A 19,929-nucleotide genomic window follows, 5' to 3' on the forward strand; every position below is an offset into this window, starting at 1 on the left:
GCCTTGTTCAGAGATGCAAAATTTATTTCAGTGAAAACTGACAATAAAGTATCATCGTATCATCGTATCGTATATATGTATTTTTCAAGTTTCCAAAAAAATTTGATGACAAACCAGAAACCTTTCACACTGAATTAATCTAAATTGGCCTTAAAAAAAAAAAACTTCAGCCCCTCAGCAACAGAGTTTTAAATAGAATTGCTAATGCGTTTAAACATCATTATCTTAATTACAGTGTCTATCAAATGATATGCTGCAAGTCACAGTCAAATTCATTTTTAATATTTCACTGGGACTGGTTTTCTATCTAATTTTAATTAGCTATGGTAGCTGGAGATGATGGTGTACATCTCCTTAACCTTAAGCTGCATGCAAAAACTCACGTCCAGGGTGTTACAAAAGCTTCCTCTTGTGACCTCTCCTGTCCAATCTAATTTTATCTTCACAAAAAAGACCCTCTCAAAAAATATGGATGACTGTCTTCTTCCAAGTTCAATTCCATTCCAAGTGACATTCAGAGCAGCTAGAGGGGTAATCAAGGCAGAGAATCAGCAAATACTCCTTCTGTGTTTTGTAATTTTGTAAACCCATTTAACAATCTTCATGGTTAGTAAAGTGAGTACATAAGGAAAAAAGAGAAATAGAGTTACATTTAGAATTTCATGCACAGCTGTGCTTGGAGCTTGCATGCTAAACTGAATTACTTTCTGATCACCATCATAGTTTAGTTTGTTAACATGCAAAGTACAGCTGAGGCAGAGTGGATGTTTTGCGAAGATGATTTATCAACTAATCATCAAATAATTAAAAAAGAATTATACATTTTTCACAAATTTAGAATCAGATCAGTTATCAAAAAAAGGGGAAAATGCAACTGTGACTTTACATTGTGCCTAATGTTTGAGGATCTTATTCTGACATCATCTAAGCACCGTAGTTATCTCACAGCAAAAACTGGAGTGTTGAAATTTCAGGGTTAAACATGTCAGAGTTGATTTCAACTCTCAAAGTGTCATTTTAACACATTCTGATTAAAATGGTGTTCAGTGTTGGAGTTATTTAACGGAGTTATTCAAACCTAAGCAAATCAACTCTGTAGAGATGTAAAGTGCATCTCGGCCGAGTTAACTTGCTTGATAGGCCCCTGGGCTTCAGTCCAGGTAAACCCGTGTGTTATGCCCCTGGGCTTTCAGCAGGGTGAACCCGTGCATCAATTAATAGTCTCCTGTGCGTGGCGTGGTCAACCGTAGTTTATTTCGCTGCTGGAATCAGGAGTGGATGCGGAGTTGGAGTTTTACACGAGAGGTAAGCTACAAAATCAAACTTGTAGGAACAATAACATTGAATTAAACATCTGCTGAGAATATTTATGTAACTTTGCTAAGCATTTTTTGTGGTTGGCACTGGACAGCGAACGTTTGGATTTTTTTTTTAATGCAATGTTAACTTCACCACTACCACTTGCTAAAAAATAAACATTAACAATAAAAAAACGGTTTCCTATGTTATCCGTTGCATTTTACCAAGTCTCACACGTGCTTGAGAGGTTGTAAAAACAAGGCTTCATATTTAACTGTTGAATATAGTTTGGGGCTAACGTTAGCACAGGTTAACAAGCTAACTTGAAGTTCATGGCGGGTGCATGGCATCAGTCCGACTGCCCAATACTCGGTACAACTATCTGACGTCACTGTCCAGCATTGCGAACAATGGCGACTTTGTTAAATATTCTTTTTACTAATTTTAGAAAACGAAGACATCAACGATGTTTTTGATATCACTTTATTATAACTGATACTAATATGTATCTTTTAAGAACTGAAAGTCTTCATAGCCGGGGTTCCTTTTAATAAATCAGTTTTGCCTCAAATGTAAATGTTAAAAATAACGGTGCGTTCACACCAGACGCGGTCGGGCGACGCGATTACATACAAAGTCAATGCAAAGACGCGATTAGACGCGGATTCGAGCCGGCGGCGCGATGAGGAGCGGTCGGGCGGCGCGGTGATGCGGTGGCCGCCGCGCGAGTGAAAATATGCGATTCGCGCGAGTTCAAAAAATCCAACTTTGGCGAAATATTCGCGTCAGACAGCCTATCAGCGTTGAGATTCTGGACGACAGTGACGTGGAGACAGATGGACAGGCGCTGTCTGTGACATGCAGATGGGACTGCAGATGGAAATTAGCTTCTAAGCTACAATCTGGTGCAGGTCATCTATTTACTTTGTTATTAATGTACTTTGCACATGGTCCCTGACTAAATAAAATAAAACAATTTAATCACCGCTTTCTCCAGGAGTTCCGTCTGGATGACGGCCGCCTCCGAGCAGGCCACCAAACTGGGTCCCGGCGAGCCCGAAACACGCTGGAAGCAGCCGCCACGGAGGATCGGTGCCGTGATCTCTCGGCGGGACGCCGGCTGCAGGCACTCTGTAGCTGGGCCGCGGCTCCGTTTCAGCTGCGGGGCGCCTGTGGCATGGTGTCCTGCCGAGAGATCGCGGCTCCGGTCCTCCCGAGCGGGTCGTCGGGCTGGGTCCTGGTGGGCCTGGGGTGCCGCTGGAGGCGGCCGTCATCCAGACGGAACTCATGGAGGACCGGCGCCGCGATCTCTCGGCAGGACACCATGCCACAGGCGCCCCGCAGCTGAAACGGAGCCGCGGCCCAGCTGCGGAGCGCCTGCAGCTCACGATACCGATCCTCCCGTGGCGGCCGCTTCTAGCGGTGTTTCGGGCTCGCCGGGACCCAGTTTGGTGGCCTGCTCGGGAGGATCGGTGCCGTGATCTCTCGGCGGGACGCCGGCTGCAGGCGCCGGTCCTCCCGAGCGGGTCGTCGGGCTGGGTCCTGGTGGGCCTGGGGTGCCGCTCGAGGCGGCCGTCATCCAGAAGCAACTCCTGGAGAAGGCGATGAAATTATCCGAGCTGAATGCACCACCGGATGATGTCACTGATCCAGACACGACGGCGTGTGCGTTTCAGACGAATCTCGGACTGCCACAGCAGGTACAAGGACGCGATCAGCCATGGATAGCCCCTTGAGCTATTCACTCGTTTTTTACTCGCGCGAAAGAGGCGTTTGAGGCGATGGAATTTAATTTACACCTGCGGCAACGATCGCGCGATGAAGGCGGTGCGAATATTCGCATCGCGTTTGGTGTGAACGCACCGTAAGAACCCTTACAATTTCAATGGGTCCTCGGCGGACCCGACGTTGTCGGTGCTCGGACCCAATTACAGTAGCATGTGCTGCAGTCACTACAGCTAGTCGCTGCCACTTCATCAATGAGAGCGTTTCCACTGGGCCTGCTGTGGCATGTTTTAACAGCCTCCCAGCAGCTGCTGAATGTGGTTTAATCTTAGACATGCAGTGAAATTAATAATGAAACAATTTCTTGCATGATACACAACGTTTATGTGAGTGTTAAATAATTATTTCTTGCATGTTAAGTGTTTACTGACATTTTTTTGTTGTTGCATGTCTCAGAAAAATGCTGATCCAGGTTCGGTATTGCCAACAGCAGAAGTATCTGAAGTTGGATGAGGTTGATGGATGTTTTGATTTTGTGCAGTTCCATGACAAAGGTTTGTTTTTGTTTTACTTATGCTTGGTTTGATATAAAGGGCAGAACAACGCCCCTTTCTTTTAAGATTTGGACTGAAAAGGGAATGTATTTAATGCAGGGGATTATCTCTGAATTTGTTTACAGTGGTGAATTAACTTATTGAATGTGAAATGAGGCAAGATCAGTGCTAGCTTAAAGGTCCACTCAGATGTAGCTTGTCTTTTCCAGTCATCGAGAGATTTTGCATGCCACCTGACGCAAAATTAGTGTACAAAGATGCAACAGGGACAGAAGTTGATGAGGACATTTTCAGTGACCTTGTCAGCCAAGGCAATGTGACTCTATCAGTTTTCTCAAATGACGGTGAGAAATGTAAAGGGGTAAATTACATAATGCAATGTGCAAAACACTAATGCAAATTTATAAGTACAGAAATACAGTAAACAATTTCAATTTAATGTTTTCAGAATTAAGTCATTTAATACACTTAAAGCTATAATGTGTAATATTTCACGGACAATGAATGTCTCCATGTCGCTCCGCCATTTTAAAACTACGGGATTTGTAGAAGGACATGTCATCAGCTTCGCATTTTCCGTTTCCAATGTGTAAACGGAAAATGCGAAGCTGATGACATGTCCTTCTACAAATCCCGTAGTTTAAAAATGGCGGAGAAACATGGCGACATCCATTGGGGTGTAACACTCTTATGTACATTCGCATGCTGAATATAAAGAATATAAGAACACTGCACTTTTGTGATGGAGGTAATTAATAACGATTGAGGTAATACTTGTGAATGATAAGACTCAAATTTGTTAATAGACAACGTGAAATATTACACATTATGGCTTTAAAGGTGGATCAAATATTCAATATCATTCTTTGTGGTTACACAACAGGGACATTCAGCCTGACTTTTATTAAATGGTTTAAATGTCATTTTAACTGACATAAATCCAACATGAATACCAAATGTATTTTTGATTAATCTAATTCATGCCCTTAAAACAATTTCTGAAAATATTTCTGAATTGCCTATCAAGACTGAGAATCAATTGATTAAATGAGTTGAGTCTATGGTGTGCCGTTGGCTTGGTTAGATCAAAAATCTTCTATGACTTTTTGTATACTGCAAATAAACACCCCACCCCCCTTTTTTTTTTTAGAATTTTCCGATTGCTCTTTGTCCTCTCCATCCGATTGTTCTGATTCAAGCTTCAGTTCAGGTGCAAGTACAAGAACTATACTCCTAGATGAGGTTCCTAGGAAGAAACCAAGACTTGAGGGCCCACTTACTGCAGCATCTGCTAGAAAGGTTGTGCTGGTTTCTTAAAATCAACATTTGTCATCCTTAAGCTCTAGAAAGGCAGTTTATCACATTTGTTTTTTTGCTTCTTTTTCAAAGTTGATCGAAGATGTCCTTGGTACCAGCTCAGGTGGTGAAGAGGTCCTCCAAGAGTATCACACAACACAAACTCTAACAGATGCTACCAGAAGAAAGTTGGTCAATATAATAGTGGCACACATGATTGATAAACACGGGTATGTGTGTTCTATTTGTCTGTACTATCCTTTTTTTATTAACAAGTTAACTACTTGGCCCTTGTATTAATGCTAATTTGATCTTTTCTCAGGCAACTCCCCAGCAAAGCTGTTCGAGAAGAGTACGCTCTTGGGATAGTGACAGTGTTCCCGTCCCTCAAAGACCCATACTCCAAGAACGGCTATGTATAGTCATTATTGTACTCTCTGTTTACATAATTTTCATGTTTTGTCTACATTACAGTAACATTTAGATTCTGAAATTTCACAGTAGCTTATGAGGTTGACATCACATTAATTTTGAATGCATTTCCATTTTAGGAACATTTCTATGATGCTGCAAGCAGCACCGGATACATTTCTTGGCGTCTGAAAACGATTCAGAGAAAGATTCGAAGAGGACATGCATCTACAAGTAGCCCCACTGGCTTTTCCCCAGGAGGTCAGTCTATCTATCTATCTATCTATCTATGGCACTATCTATCTCTACGCAACTGTCTTTCTTTCTCTAAGTACCCCTCATTTTTCTTTCTTTCTTACAACTTCATCTAGGGTGTTTCTTGTTTTTTTTCTTGAAAGAATTGTGTGCTTTTTTTCAGGATGCCCAAATGTGCGCAGGTCCATTGTTGTTGACCAGCAGCTTGATGGGGATGCATACCAGGAAGCCATCTCCTTGCTCAACCATACAACAGACAGTTCCGTAATTTTTCTGAAGATGAGAGAGACCTTTCAGAATCGCCAAAAACTCATCCATGACTCAGACAAAACTCAAAAGAACTTGCTTTCAAGGATTTATGGTTTTGATTACGGATTTCTAGAACGAAAGAACCGCCCCACGAAAATCGTATTGGACAGTGCTGGCAATGGCATCAGCTTGAACTCTATCCAGACATTCTGTCTTGTGAAAAACATTCCACTCCTGTTTGGTGACATTGTTCCTGCAGAGAACAGACACTGGAGTTTGTTACTGTTAAAAATTATGAACATAGTCTTTTCACCTTCTCTCACTCTGGGCATGACTGTATATTTAAAAAATTTGATCCTTGACCACCACAAATTATTCAAGTGCTTGTATCCACACAGAAAACTCATACCCAAGCATCACTTTATGATCCATTACCCCTCTTCTATTGGGAAAATTGGCCCTTTGTTGTACGTTTGGTGTATGAGGTACGAAGCAAAACACAAGATGTTTAAAGATTACTTCAAAAATTTCAAAAACAAAACCAAATCACTAGCTAAAAGGCATCAAATGGCCATTGCTTATCACTGGGAAACCTTCACCCTTAAACAGAAGGAATATGGGCCAATGAAATCATTTTCTTTAAGAGATGAAAATGTGGTCAACAGTGAAATGTGTGAAATGCTGTTGTCCAAAGATGTTTTCTAAACAAGTTGGGTTAAAGTCGATGGTGTTGAGTACAAAGGTGGACTTGTTGTTTGCAGTTCCATGGAGGAAGACATGCCAGTCTTTTGTCAAATAGATGATGTACTTCTGGTTGAAGATGACGTTTATTTTTTGACAAAAAAAGCTATTTACAGAGATGTTTGTTGAACACCACCATGCCTTCAAAGTTTTACCAACTGAAGAGAGGTGTGTCATGAAAATGACTGTACTCAAATGTCACCAACCATTTGATATTCAAAGCTCATATGGTAAAGCAGATGAAAGTTTGTACATTATACCCTCGTTTATTATGTTTTAACTGACTGCATTGGGGGAAAAGTTAAAATAAATTGTATTTTTGAAAATGCATTTTTCTTGGAATTGTCATTTTAATGGTTGTATTGTACTGTTGTTTTGTAGTGTCAATTTAACCCAATTTAGAGAGTTAAAAAGGAACTCTGATATAGTGTTAATGTAACTCGATATAGTGTTAATTCAACCCAGTCTAGGGAGTTAAAAAGTAACTCTGATATAGTGTTAATGTAACTCGATATAGTGTTAATTTAACCCAGTTTAGGGAGTTAAAAAGTAACTCTAGGTACAGTGTTAAATAATTAACTATTTTGAAAGTGTTAATTTAACTCTGTAGAGTGTGGAGCTATATAAACCCGCAAAAAGTGTTAAAATTGACTCTGTGGGAGTTGATTCAACACTCCAGTTTTTGCTGTGCTCTTACAAGTTTCAGAGAAATCCATCAAATGGTCAAGATATTTCACTTAAAAGCAAAACGAGGGGGCCTTTCTTGTGTGTGGTTGCGGCCCCCTCTCCCAATCACTATACACAATTCATGTAGCACCTTTGGCAAATAATTGACATATACGCACACACATTCATTCACTCACATGCGCACCCTACTATTACAATGGGACTTTTGGCTTTAATAATAATCATTAACTACCGTGATTTTCCTTCTCATATACTTGCTGCTGGTGATGTTGCTGCTGTTTATTTGTTTGTTGTGTGTTTCTTTCCATTTATGTTCTCCCCCTCTTTCTTTAATTTCTCCTTTTAAAAACAAACAAACATAAACCATGATGAAAACAATGGCAAGGTGGGCACAGATTTAATGTAGGCATTAATAATCAATCTAAAACAGGTATGCATAAGACATTGGGCAAGGCCTATGCATATATATATATATACACACATATATATACACACAGTGCCTTGCGAACGTATTCGGCCCCCTTGAACTTTTCAACCTTTTGCCACATTTCAGGCTTCAAACATAAAGATATAAAATTTGAATTTTTTGTGAAGAATCAACAACAAGTGGGACACAATCGTGAAGTGGAATGAAACTTATTGGATGTGTCAAACAAATAAATATATTTTTAACAAACAACTGAAAAGTGGGGCGTGCAATATTATTCGGCCCCCTTGCGTTAATACTTTGTAGCACCGCCTTTTGCTGCAATTAAAGCTGCAAGTCACTTGGGGTATGTCTCTATCAGTTTTGCACATCAATAGACTGAAATTCGTGCCCATTCGTCCTTGAAAAACAGCTCGAGCTCAGTGAGGTTGGATAGAGACCGTTTGTGAGCAGCAGTCTTCAACTCTTTCCACAGATTCTCGATTGGATTCAGGTCTTTGACTTGGCCATTCCAACACCTGGATACGTTTATTTGTGAACCATTCCATTGTAGATTTGGCTTTATGTTTTGGATCATTGTCTCGTTGGAAGATAAATCTCCGTCCCAGTCTCAGGTCTCTTGCACACTCAAACAGGTTTTCTTCCAGAATGGTCCTGTATTTGGCCCCATCCACCTTCCCATCAATTTTGACCATCTTCCCTGTCCCTGCTAACGAAAAGCAGGCTCAAACCATGATGCTGCCACCACCATGTTTGACAGTGGGGATGGTGTGTTCAGGGTGATGAGCTGTGTTGCTTTTACGCCAAACATATCGTTTTGCATTGTGGCCAAACAGTTTGATTTTGGTTTCATCTGACCAGAGCACCTTCTTCCACATGTTTGGTGTGTCTCCCAGGTGGCTTGTGGCAAACTTTAAACAAGACTTTTTATGGATATCTTTGAGAAATGGCTTTCTTCTTGCCACTCTTCCATAAAGGCCAGATTTGTGCAGTGTACGACCGATTGTTGTCCTATGGACAGACTCTCCCACCTCAGCTGTAGATCTCTGCAGTTCATCCAGAGTGATCATGGGCCTCTTGGCTGCATCTCTGATCAGTCTTCTCCTTGTTTGAGATGAATGTTTAGAGGGACGGCCGGGTCTTGATAGATTTGCAGTGGTCTGATACTCCTTCCATTTCAATATGATTGCTTGCACAGTGCTCCTTGGGATGTTTAAAGCTTGGGAAATCTTTTTGTATCCAAATCCGGCTTTAAACGTTTCCACAACAGTGTCTCGGACCTGCCTGGTGTGTTCCTTGGTCTTTATGATGCTCTCTGCGCTTTGAACAGAACCCTGAGACTATCACGTTAACTACAGGCTTTGAAATTAATTAATTGAAATTAATCACATTTTAATCGCATATACTTTATCCTTTACAAAATTAACTTTTTCAACAATATTTCAACAAACATAGAACATATCCCTATTTGGAATCTGAATGTAGCATGCATGAAAACACAGTATATAGAATCTTGGATGTTAAGCTGCGTTGGGCCCCCGTTAGCTTCCACGCTAGCTGCTACATGTTTAGCATTGAGGTGATATTTGAGGCTTGATCAGCGGTGGTGCCAGCAATTTTTCGTTGGGGTTGCTATGCAGTTGATGCATGAATGTGAAGGGTTGCTAGTCAAAACAGACCCCCCCCCCCCGCGCATCAACGCAACAACGTTACTGACCCATTACTCCACCGTCTGCATGCAGCCTTGCATTGTGTAATGTAGCCTTGCATACTGTAAACTTTAAGTTATCAGCGGAGCTTACTGCTCACGAGCAGACAGATGTCGCACTGTGCGTTGTGGTGGAACAGCTGCATAGCCCGTTCACTAAGGATAAAATAGCCAATCCACAAAGGCTACTTTGCCCACTGTGTTCCTCAAATAAGTTTTGATCAACTTCATCTTGGAAAAACAGAACTGGGAGTGAATGAGCTACAGTGCGGACTTTCTATTTCATCTCATCTGACGCACAACAGTTGTAGGCGACAACTTTCAAGAGATAGTTCTACCCGGCGGGCTTCCAACAGTAGCCTCGTACAGTGCTAAATCACACAGGCACAACATTACGTTCAAACTTGTTGCTCACACCAGTCTGTCCGCTGCCACAGCGGACACATAGCCTACTCAAGCCAATCTACTCACATCACATTATGGCAGAGGAAGCACGCTGGCAACCTAACATAAAGTAAAAGGTGTGTCCGTTATTTTCAAAAGATGGTGCTAACTGCAATGACACTAGGCTACTTAGCAAGTAGCTCTAGATAGACGGGGATAGGTTACTACGCAGCAACATACGTGATTCTTTACTTCTTAATATTGTTGTCGTTGTTGCACTGCACTTCTGTTCTTTGTGAGCAGTAAACCTGTCTCTAGCCCCAAAGTTGGGGTAGCTATGGGGTTGCTGAGCACATTCTTGGGGTTGCTGTAGCAACCGCAAGCAACCCCTTAGCGCCGCCTCTGGGCTTGATGCGCTGCGGTGATACGCAAATTCCTTGTTGCATAATCTGCACACAACAACGCTCTTGTCGACGCTTCCATCCGTCTGTATTTAAAAAAAAAAAATTATAGTGTGCGATTAAAATGCGTTATTTTTTTTAACGCGCTAATATGTGTGTAGTTAATTAATCGAAATTAATGCGCTAAAGTCCCATATACATATATATATATATATATATACACCGTATAAAGATATCAAACTTCTTGGACAGTTTTTTTTTAAAAAGAAACACTTTAAACACACTTTAAAAAGCTCAGATTAGAAGTATACAGGGAGTAGAATAACATTCAGATTGGAAAATCGGTCAAAGGCATTTTTTAAGTGAGTGTGTAATTGGATATACTTACCATTACCACAGTTTGATCCAGCTGCACATATGTTTGCAGGTGGTAAGATGAACACATAAAGAATGAAAGAGCTAGTGATATCTTGAAAGAATTTTATCATATTTTTCTTTTTCTTTCTGACAATGTTTCTGACAAAAGTCTGAGTTTTCAGTTGAATCCCTGTGGTTCGTAATCGTGCCAGATATTTTTTTTTGTTTCCAAAAATGGCTAAAGGAGAAAAAAGAGGCTGCATTTGGCTGCCTCAGTCACCATCTGATGGCTTTCTGGGCTTTAGAGGAGTGACTCATTTCAAGAGGATCTAGCTGAAATGCAAAGAAAGGATGGCAGCTGTCACTTGAGTAGAGAGAGTTTTCTCTAGAGTGAAATTAAGTAAATATACATGCATTAATCCAGTATAAACACAACAGCGGCTTGGAATTACAATGAGTATCAAACAACAACAAATGAAGAAAATATAAAGCAGAGCATAAATCAGTATTTATATATAATTTTTTAGTCTTGTAATGTAAGGAATTATTTATTCATTTTATAAAAGTATATAGTTTCTCTCCTCAAGTATGGATGGTTCGTGGTGGCTGCTGAAAGTGTGAGTACCCATGAGTTAAAGTATATTTTTGTTCCAGAGATTCACTTCTAGATTTACCTACACACTACTATTCATGAACGCATTACAAAGCATGTATGTAAAATAAAGACATGAAATGAGAACCCAAGAGATCTCTTTGGGTCAACATTTCTCTGAGTATCCTAAAACAATCCTCACCTGCATTGACCAAAGAAAAAAAAACTGAGTTCAGATATTAAAGGGATAGTTTGCCTCTTTTGACATGAAGCTGTATGACATCCCATATTAGCAATATCATTTATTAAATTTGACTTACCCCCTGCTGCGTATTGTGAGCCGAGTTCCGGCCTCGTTTTGGCGTTGACGAAGCTAGTCCGGCTAGTTGACTGGGGACACAAAAATAAAGCATTTTGCTTCTCAAAATAATATGTGTTCAAAAGAGTAATACATTTGCATCACAAAATCGTTCATCCAGAAAAAGTCAGACCTCGCAATCGCTTGGCGCTATTTTCTCTCTACCTTCATATCAAAGCGTGCAGCCACCTGACGATAGCTGCACTTGTTACGGTGTTTGCTGCTCGGAAGCAGGGGAGTGCTCGGTCTGCACAGTCTACACAGCACGCAGCTGAAGAGAGTGTCAATTCAGTTTGTTCAAGAGGGGGAGAAAGTTACAAAGACAATAAGGAGGCAAGGCAGCTTAAAGGATGCTTGTGATTGGTAGATTTAGGAAATAAGCTTGTTGTTCCCCAGGAGATAGCCTCTACAAATCTAAGGCCTGATATAGTCTTGTGGTCTAGGAGTAGAATGAGAGTCTATTTCATAGAGCTGAATGTTCCTTGGGAAGAATTAGTAGCAGAAGCATATGAAAGGAAAAACCTTAGGTATGTGGAGTTGGGGGCAGAAGCAGAGCAGTGAGGATGAAAAGTTCGGATATGTCCAGTGGAAGTAGGATGTAGAGGATTTGTTGCAAAGTCTGTTGTCTCATTGTTGAGGGAGCTGGGTGTAAGTGGACAGAATGTGAAGAAAATAGTGAAGGAAGTGTCAGATGAGGCAGTAAAGTCCAGTCGGTGGATTTGGATTAGAAGAAGCAATAGCAGCTGGGGGCCCAGCAGGGGGAGCACTTAGGGTAAACAGACTCTTGGAAGAAGCAAGGAAGAAATCCAGGATATTTAAGTGGAGGGTGTGGCCCATGTGAGCCTTTTGAAACCAGGCGGCCATTTTAGGTGAGTTAGCCTTTATGGGTTTGTTTTTGCTGGCATTAGTGATTGTAGGACTGTTTAGGTGAGTTCGTCTGCTGAATCTGCTAGTATGTCTAGTCATGCCACCACCTCTGGCACCCTCTATACTTTCATTACCCCTTACCCGAACTAGGGTTTGAATCCCATTCCTACTACCCCGCTATGACTGGTGTACAGTTGGTGAGAGGCTGGGGTAGCAGAAAAATAAAAAAAAATATGGTTGTTGTGGTGTGAGGAACAGTGATGGCTGGCATTAGGGGAGTGATTATGAGATGCCAGTGATCACTGTCTAGCCTCCTGGAGGTGTCGTGCGTGGGCCCAACTAGACGAAACACTGATGAAAGGAGGTTCCCACCCGATGACCCCAATGACATGTTGGTCGGCACTGCTCACTGATTTATACAGGGATTATAGGGAATTATTCACTGACTCTGGTCCATTTTTTTGCTTTAGCACAAGTTTCTTGTGTACCTTGAATTCAGCATGATGCAGTACTATTGATGCCGTATTTGTTATATTCATCGTTATACCGTTTTATTTTTTTTCGGTATTCTTTTAAATTCATTAATAAAATAGAAAATACCAGAAAGAAACAGGAAGAGTAAAGCACCGCTGCATCTCTGAACCAAAATGCAAGATGAGCGGTCAATGAGGCGCGAAACATTCAGAAATGGTGCCTTTTCTGAATGTGTCTGAGTTTTTCTGTGTGCATGTTTGTATGTTCATTTCCCTTTTCTACCAGCTTATGTTTTCTGTCCTGCTCAACAAAAAGCAGCTTACCATTTCTGGTTGGCGCTGTCGTCTGACTGCACACCCTGCTCATCCTGTCCATCACCCCGTGAATTCTGCACGATAAGGTCAAAACCAGTGAGTTCACCACACACACCACAACTGCTGTGTGTAGGGTTCCGGTTTTTCACGGCAACCTTTAAATCAAGTTTGGCAAAGTATGCACAAATTAAAGTCTATTAAATGATGTGCAGTAGTATGAAAAAATATTTGTGAAAGATGGAAAAAAATAAGGCATCAGAGACACAAAGGGAATGGACTATTATTTGAAAATGCTGTACATGTTTAAACTCACATAGGTGAAAACAAAGAAAGAATGAAAGCAACAACATAAAAACGCAATCGGATTTTTCTGCAAAACTGTTGTTACAGGCTTGCATATGTTTTTTCATTCTGCCATTAATAAACTCAACATCATCTCTGCTGTGGTAAGGCTTGTTCTATGTTGCAATTCTGGTTATTGTTTTTGAATCAAATATTAGACTTGAAATCTCAGTGTGCTTTGATAGTAGAAAGTCTGGATACTGATGATGCAGCTACTAAATTACAACACACAATCATTTGATTTTAGGGAACCTTGAACCAGTATTGTTTTACTTTGAGGTGAAATGCAAGTTTGTTCCAAGACTTCACAAGCGTGGATATACATATAATACGTATAGCTCAGAAACTTCATTACTATTAATGAAATAGTGCTCTACCTGTTACAAAAAAACCATGAAACTGAAATAATGAAGGCATGGGGTGAAATGAGAGAATTTCTAGAACACAATCCCCATATGCTAAACACCATACAAAAAAAAAATCACTGCATCTTAACTTGCTATTTTCATTCCTCCTGTTGTAAGACAAAATATGTTACAGCTCAATTTTGCAATTTAATTAGATCATCGTCCATGTCCCACTATATACTGTATGTGCATGTGTGAAATAAAGTTATTAACCCAAGAGTATATGTGCGACGCTGCAACGCTGTGTGGAAAAAATGTTCATAACATTCTGCCCGATCTACCGTTATCCGTGGGAGAACATTGTACGTGAAAGTAAAGCTGAATTCACTGGAAAGACATTGTATTGAAGTTTATTGAATCGAGCAGAGCAACTGTAGATGCTTTCATTAACTGCAAGTTGACACATATGGGCTGATTTTCAATGAAAAATGTTGGACTCTTAGCGGTCTATGAAAAACATGTGAATGGGAATTTGGCTGTTTTGATAAAAAACGAACCCTTATTGTTTTTACAAAAAAAGAGCTTTGGGGCATGTACAAAGTGATAATGCCCATTTGAGTTTAGCTGAGTGTAAACATGCAAATTGATTCAAACTGAAACCGCATTCTCTTTGTGTCAGTACGTTTTTGAAAAGTATTGACACAAATCCATATCACTTTGGTTTGACCAACATGTTTACATCCATTTAGTCCTGTTTTGGACAGAGTAACACAATAATTTGTATGCTCACGGTCATGTAAAATGCACTTACTGTCGTTGTTAGCCCTATGTTTGTCATTACAACATTTACGATAGATTTTATTACCACAAAAAAAAATATTTTATGATTTAATTATTTGGATTGATACGCAATTCATAATTCAAACTTCTGTGCTAGGTAATGTCAGCCTTGCAACAAATTAACAGCCATCTTGAACAAATTGATCAGATTTCTGAACTGAAAACTGGTTGAAAAAGTAAAAAATTGGCAAAATTCAAAAGCTAAAAAAAAATATGTTAAAATGATAAAATACAAAAACAAAAGTTCTTCAATTATAGGAAGACAGTAAATTCTGTACAAATGTTTTGTGGCTGAGAAGAGGATGTTTGTGATATTTGTGATGTGTATGTGTATTGTTCGTTTGTAATGTGGTTTTGTAATGTAAGAAAATGTCAATAAATATATTGTTGTAAAAAAACAAAAGTTCTTTGGAGGAATCCCACAATTGCACAGCTGTTGACTAACCAGCATTCTCAGAGTATTAAAATCAAAGTTTTTTTTTTTTCCAGAGATGTGACTTTGTGCCTCTTTGTTTTTCTTTCTTATTTCTCACAAACATGAACAAAACAACAAAGTACAAGTTGAGTGTCTCGTTTTCCATGCAATTGCATTAGGCAGCAAGCCGTTACTTATTGAAAGTGGTGTTTTGGATGCAGGGAAAATTGTCTAATCTATTCAGTGAAGTTTTGCTAGTTTGTGCAAATAATAGAAGAAAATCCACTTGCTCTCCATGTCTGGGTTTTTAGCCCTTTTGCTAATTAACTTTGTTGTTGGTGTTGTTGCTACAACAATACTCCTCCATAAATCAGAGTGAAGGGGTGGGGGGGTAAGGTACACCACAGCAATTACTGAAGATAATTTACCTTGTATATTTGTGGTTGTTAATGGCTTGACGAGACCAAAATATAACTCGTATATCCGTCCATCCATATATTTTCTATACCCACTTAATCCAACTCAGGGTCACAGGAGGGCTGGATTTATTCCCAGCTGTAAGTGCACATACATTCTTGTCATTTTTCTGAAATACTTTTAACACGCTGTAGCAAAGAGTTGCTGTTTATCATCTTTGGCAGTGACTGCTAAAATGACAGCACTGAACTGAATGGACTTGTGTAACACAAGGAAGATACCGTGTCCCAACTATTTTCTTTTACTCACCTTCTGCCCAACCCAAAAATCTAATTTCTCTAAACTTGTTTCTCTTGTCATAATCCCAGGGTCTCTAGGTCTTTCTCCTCCCTCCCTCATGCACTGCTTTACATTATTTTTTATTTTTAGTAACAGACAACTGCTCTGTTTACTTAGATTTATGACAATCTTGGGTAGATTTTAAATGACTTTGTGCTGGGTGTGAGCTTTGTTTAGGCATTGAAAAAATAAATTACCATCAATATTTACTGATGAGGCACGATGGCTATTTAGTGGCTAAAAGTCACAGACACAGTGATCTCTGCATCTGGCCCTGTTGCATACGCATCCACAGCAGTTTCTCTTTCTGAATTTAAATATTGGAGAGGGTATTATGAATCATGCAAAGGGTTCATGTATTTATACATGAACATGATATACATGATCATTCTATCCGGTCATTTATACATGATAGGTTCTAATCATGTATTTTTTTTACATTCACAATTCTCTGCCTTTCTGTGACAGCAATGGAGGTGCACATGGGTCTGAGTAGGACAGACCCACGGAAGGCAGCTGGCCCAGATAACATCCCTTGGCAGGCCTTTACTGACATCTTTCCGTGCTCAGGCACTGGTCCCTACCTGCTTCAAGTCTGCCACTATTGTGCCCCTCCCAAAGAAAAACAATATACTGCATGAATAACAACCGTTCTGTCGCACTCACCCCAATTATCATGAAATTCTTTGAGAGGATAGTCATGATCCACATAAGAAAAGTCTATCCATGTCCCTTTGATCTCCTACAATTTGCATACCGACAGAACCAGTCCACTGACGTCGTCATCCATACTGCCCTCACACACACTTAGAGAACAAAGACACATTATGTTAGAATCCTGTTTATTGATAACAGTTCAGCATTCAACACGGTCATACCACTTAATCTGTGTGAAAACCTCTTCACCCTCAGCCTGACACCTTCGTTGTGTGACTGAGTGTGTAACTCCTTGAACACAGAGAAGACCAAGGAGATGATTAGTGATCCTAGGATCAGGAAAGAGCACCACAGCATGTCAAGTTGTGGAGAGCGTCATCACCGTCGCCATTACAGTACGGTATGAAAACCAGAGGCGCACCTTGTCAACAGGCAAGGCAGGCAACTGCTTGGAGCCCCGAGCCACTAGGGGGCCCCCGAGAGCTGAGGTGCATTCAATCAAAGATTGTCTAGTTACTTTATAAACTGTCTCAAACAGTGGCTTACGTTCGTGGTGAACATGTTTTCTTTGAACAGTTAAATTTAAATGATTTAGTCAAAGATTGTCTAGTTAACATGCCATTCTATAATTCCATAATTGCATTGTTGACTTCGTCAAACTCACGTCAAGTTCCACTGTAGGCTATGTTTGCGGAGAACTAGCCCCTCAGAGTGTTTGCGATTGTTGGCAACTTTCGCCGGAAATTCAAGGCTAGTGGAAAATAAAAACCATACTTATGAAATCGATATCATGAACAGCTTTACTTGTCACAAAGAATCTTTAAATGAACACAATTATTATTGGATGGCCAGCTACACCCGGTAGATAAATAGCAACAGGCGAATATCAAGTGCCAATGTAGATAACCTATCAAGGATCATAGAGCGCTACGCGACTGCATATCAAAATTCCGATTGGATTCGATGTTGATTGGTTGACATTGGCTTTGCCCAGTCAAAATCCAGCCAGGATAACTTCACAGTTTTGAAAATGACAGTTAGTGACGTTGAATCGGAAAATAAGCTGATGGAAAATGAAGAGGACATATCCATCTGGCAGTGAAAAGAAGAAAAAGCTAAAAGAAAGAAAGACAGTGGTAAGTGGAGCAGATAATGATTTAAGCATAACATTAACATTAAATGACTGTTATTGAAAAATATGCTACTTTGTCAAACTAAAGGAGAGACAGAATTGAATTGCAGCTAGCGTTAAGTGAATGCGTTGATGCAATGAAGAATGAAAGCTATATCAAGGAGAACAATTAAGCATCTCTTTCATATCTCTCCTCAGGATCATTACTTAAATTTATTACCACAACACAGACAGATAAAGCGCCCCTCCAAAATGCTGACGATGAAAACCGTAAGTGTTCCACTTGAACTGTTAACTGTAGAAGCTAGTAACAGTGTTCCATACAGCTTTGCTCAGACCTTACCAAACACTCCATTCATTTTCCCATAGAGATTTTTTCTTACAAACCAGAAGTGTTAAAATGCTAACACAAAAAACTAAAAGCTTCCACTTGACTACCACACTCTATTGAACTACACATTGTTTTTGTCATATTAGTTCCAGGAACATCCACCTCCAGTGGGATAGTGGCCACTCAACCTGGTCGTTGTCATGATGAGCAGCATGATGCGCCCAAGTAGAGTTATGACACTGATGACTGTGAGTTCAATACATTTTACCTCAATTGATAACATGTGACATGCTCTGAAAAAAATATTTAAGATATAATATATTTAAGATATTTAAGAACATATACGATACATGATTTTTTTTGCTTGGGGCCCCCACAGACTCTAGAATCGCCACTGATGAAAACCGTACTGCTACGAACAGGATGGCATTCCAGCGGGTGATTAAGACTGTCCAATACATCTGTGGAACTACCTTTCCAGCCTTCCAGCACACTTGCCACACCAGGGTCTTCATGGGCCCTAAAACATTATCAAAGACAGCACACATCCACAGCACTGCCTCTTCACACTTCTGCCGTCAAGGAGACATTGCACAAGTATAAAATCACAGACATCGAGGCTCACAAAAAGCTTTTTCCACAGGCCATCAGACCCCTGAATAGAACACCAATTGCCCCCCACCCCCACCCCCACCCCCCACTACCACTGACATTTGCACAAAGCACAGTGTACTTTAAACACACTAATTCCTTTCTTAAAACTTACCACTTTTTTTTATTTCTATTTATTAGGTGTATTCTTTTCCCCCTCTTCTTGTGGGACAGGTGTAAGACAAAACAAGAATTTCTTTGTACTGAAAAAAAAACAAACACTGTTTGCATGTGATACTAAATCTCTTTAATCTTGTGACACAAAAGGTGGGGGCACCGGGACACGCCACTGGTTAATATTCACATGTATTCAAGATTTGGAAATAATAGCCGTTTACAGGTATCTGACAGCTGGCCCACCTATTATTGCTATTAGGCTACATGTTAGACCTCAATAACTCTTCTTTATTCATGTGTGCTAACAACATTCTTTATAACAGTGAACCTGATCAACATTTTGTTTTCTAATTCCTAGCTAAACAACGCATCTAAGATATTTTCACTGAACAGGTAATCGGGTTAATATTTATGTGTGCCATGTTGTTGATAGAGGCAAAGCTTCCTGAACTCAGCCTGATTACTACATCAACCACTCTGTTGTTCAAGTGTCTTTAATTACTCTTGCTTGTCTGCATGATTACAGAGCACAAATAAACTACGACACAAGGCCAACAAAAAGAAGGAGTAGGAAGAAATAGAGATAGATAAACAAGTCAAGAGATAGTTTGTTATTGAAGCAGAAAAAAATAGCCAATGGAATTAAAATTATTTTTCAATTTGTACTCAAAGTAATATTTTACCTCCAATATAAGGAAACAAATCGTCAGCTGTAGCTACGGTTTTATCTCTAAATAAAGCAATGGCATGCATTCTGAAGCAATTTTCTGCAAACTGCAGTCATAATATGACCCTCTGCTTTTTCCAGCAGTAGAAATGTGCAGAAGTCACACTTATATGAAAACAGTGATTTAAATGTATGGAGAATACATGGAATGTTTGCCAATTCAATACAGTTCTCCATAGTTGTCGTTGCAAACTGTCCATCAGGTCATGAGGAGATGAGGGTTAAATGTATGGGTGTATGTTATGCTTTTTTTATCAAGGGCATAGAAATCAGTTTTGATAGCCCGATTCCTTGTTTTCACACTCAGATTTTGTACTGTGTTCTGTCAACACTGCTTTAAGACTCAAAGTCTGTGCTTGAATGCAAATGTGCTCTGCTCCAGCTTGAAACTGTTTGTCTACCATCAAGTATGCTGGCTCACTGCTGGTACAGATATTCTTCACTTCAGTTTAAGCCCTTCTCCTCCCTGCCATGCTTTTTTTTTTTAAGAGCACTTGCTAAAGTTTTCCACTTTT

The 19,929-nt window shown here is 40.0% G+C and overlaps 1 long non-coding RNA gene across 1 annotated transcript; it reads left to right on the forward strand.

The window, feature by feature from the left end:
• Positions 1-4,758: 4,758 nt before the first annotated feature.
• Positions 4,759-5,534, forward strand: LOC142401845 (uncharacterized). Its single transcript, XR_012773222.1, has 4 exons — positions 4,759-4,877; positions 4,968-5,104; positions 5,197-5,290; positions 5,426-5,534. It is a non-coding gene; the product is annotated as an uncharacterized LOC142401845 (long non-coding RNA).
• Positions 5,535-19,929: the final 14,395 nt, after the last annotated feature.

This window comes from Odontesthes bonariensis, chromosome 16, assembly GCF_027942865.1.
Source record: "Odontesthes bonariensis isolate fOdoBon6 chromosome 16, fOdoBon6.hap1, whole genome shotgun sequence".
Classification (NCBI taxonomy): Eukaryota; Metazoa; Chordata; class Actinopteri; order Atheriniformes; family Atherinopsidae; genus Odontesthes; species Odontesthes bonariensis.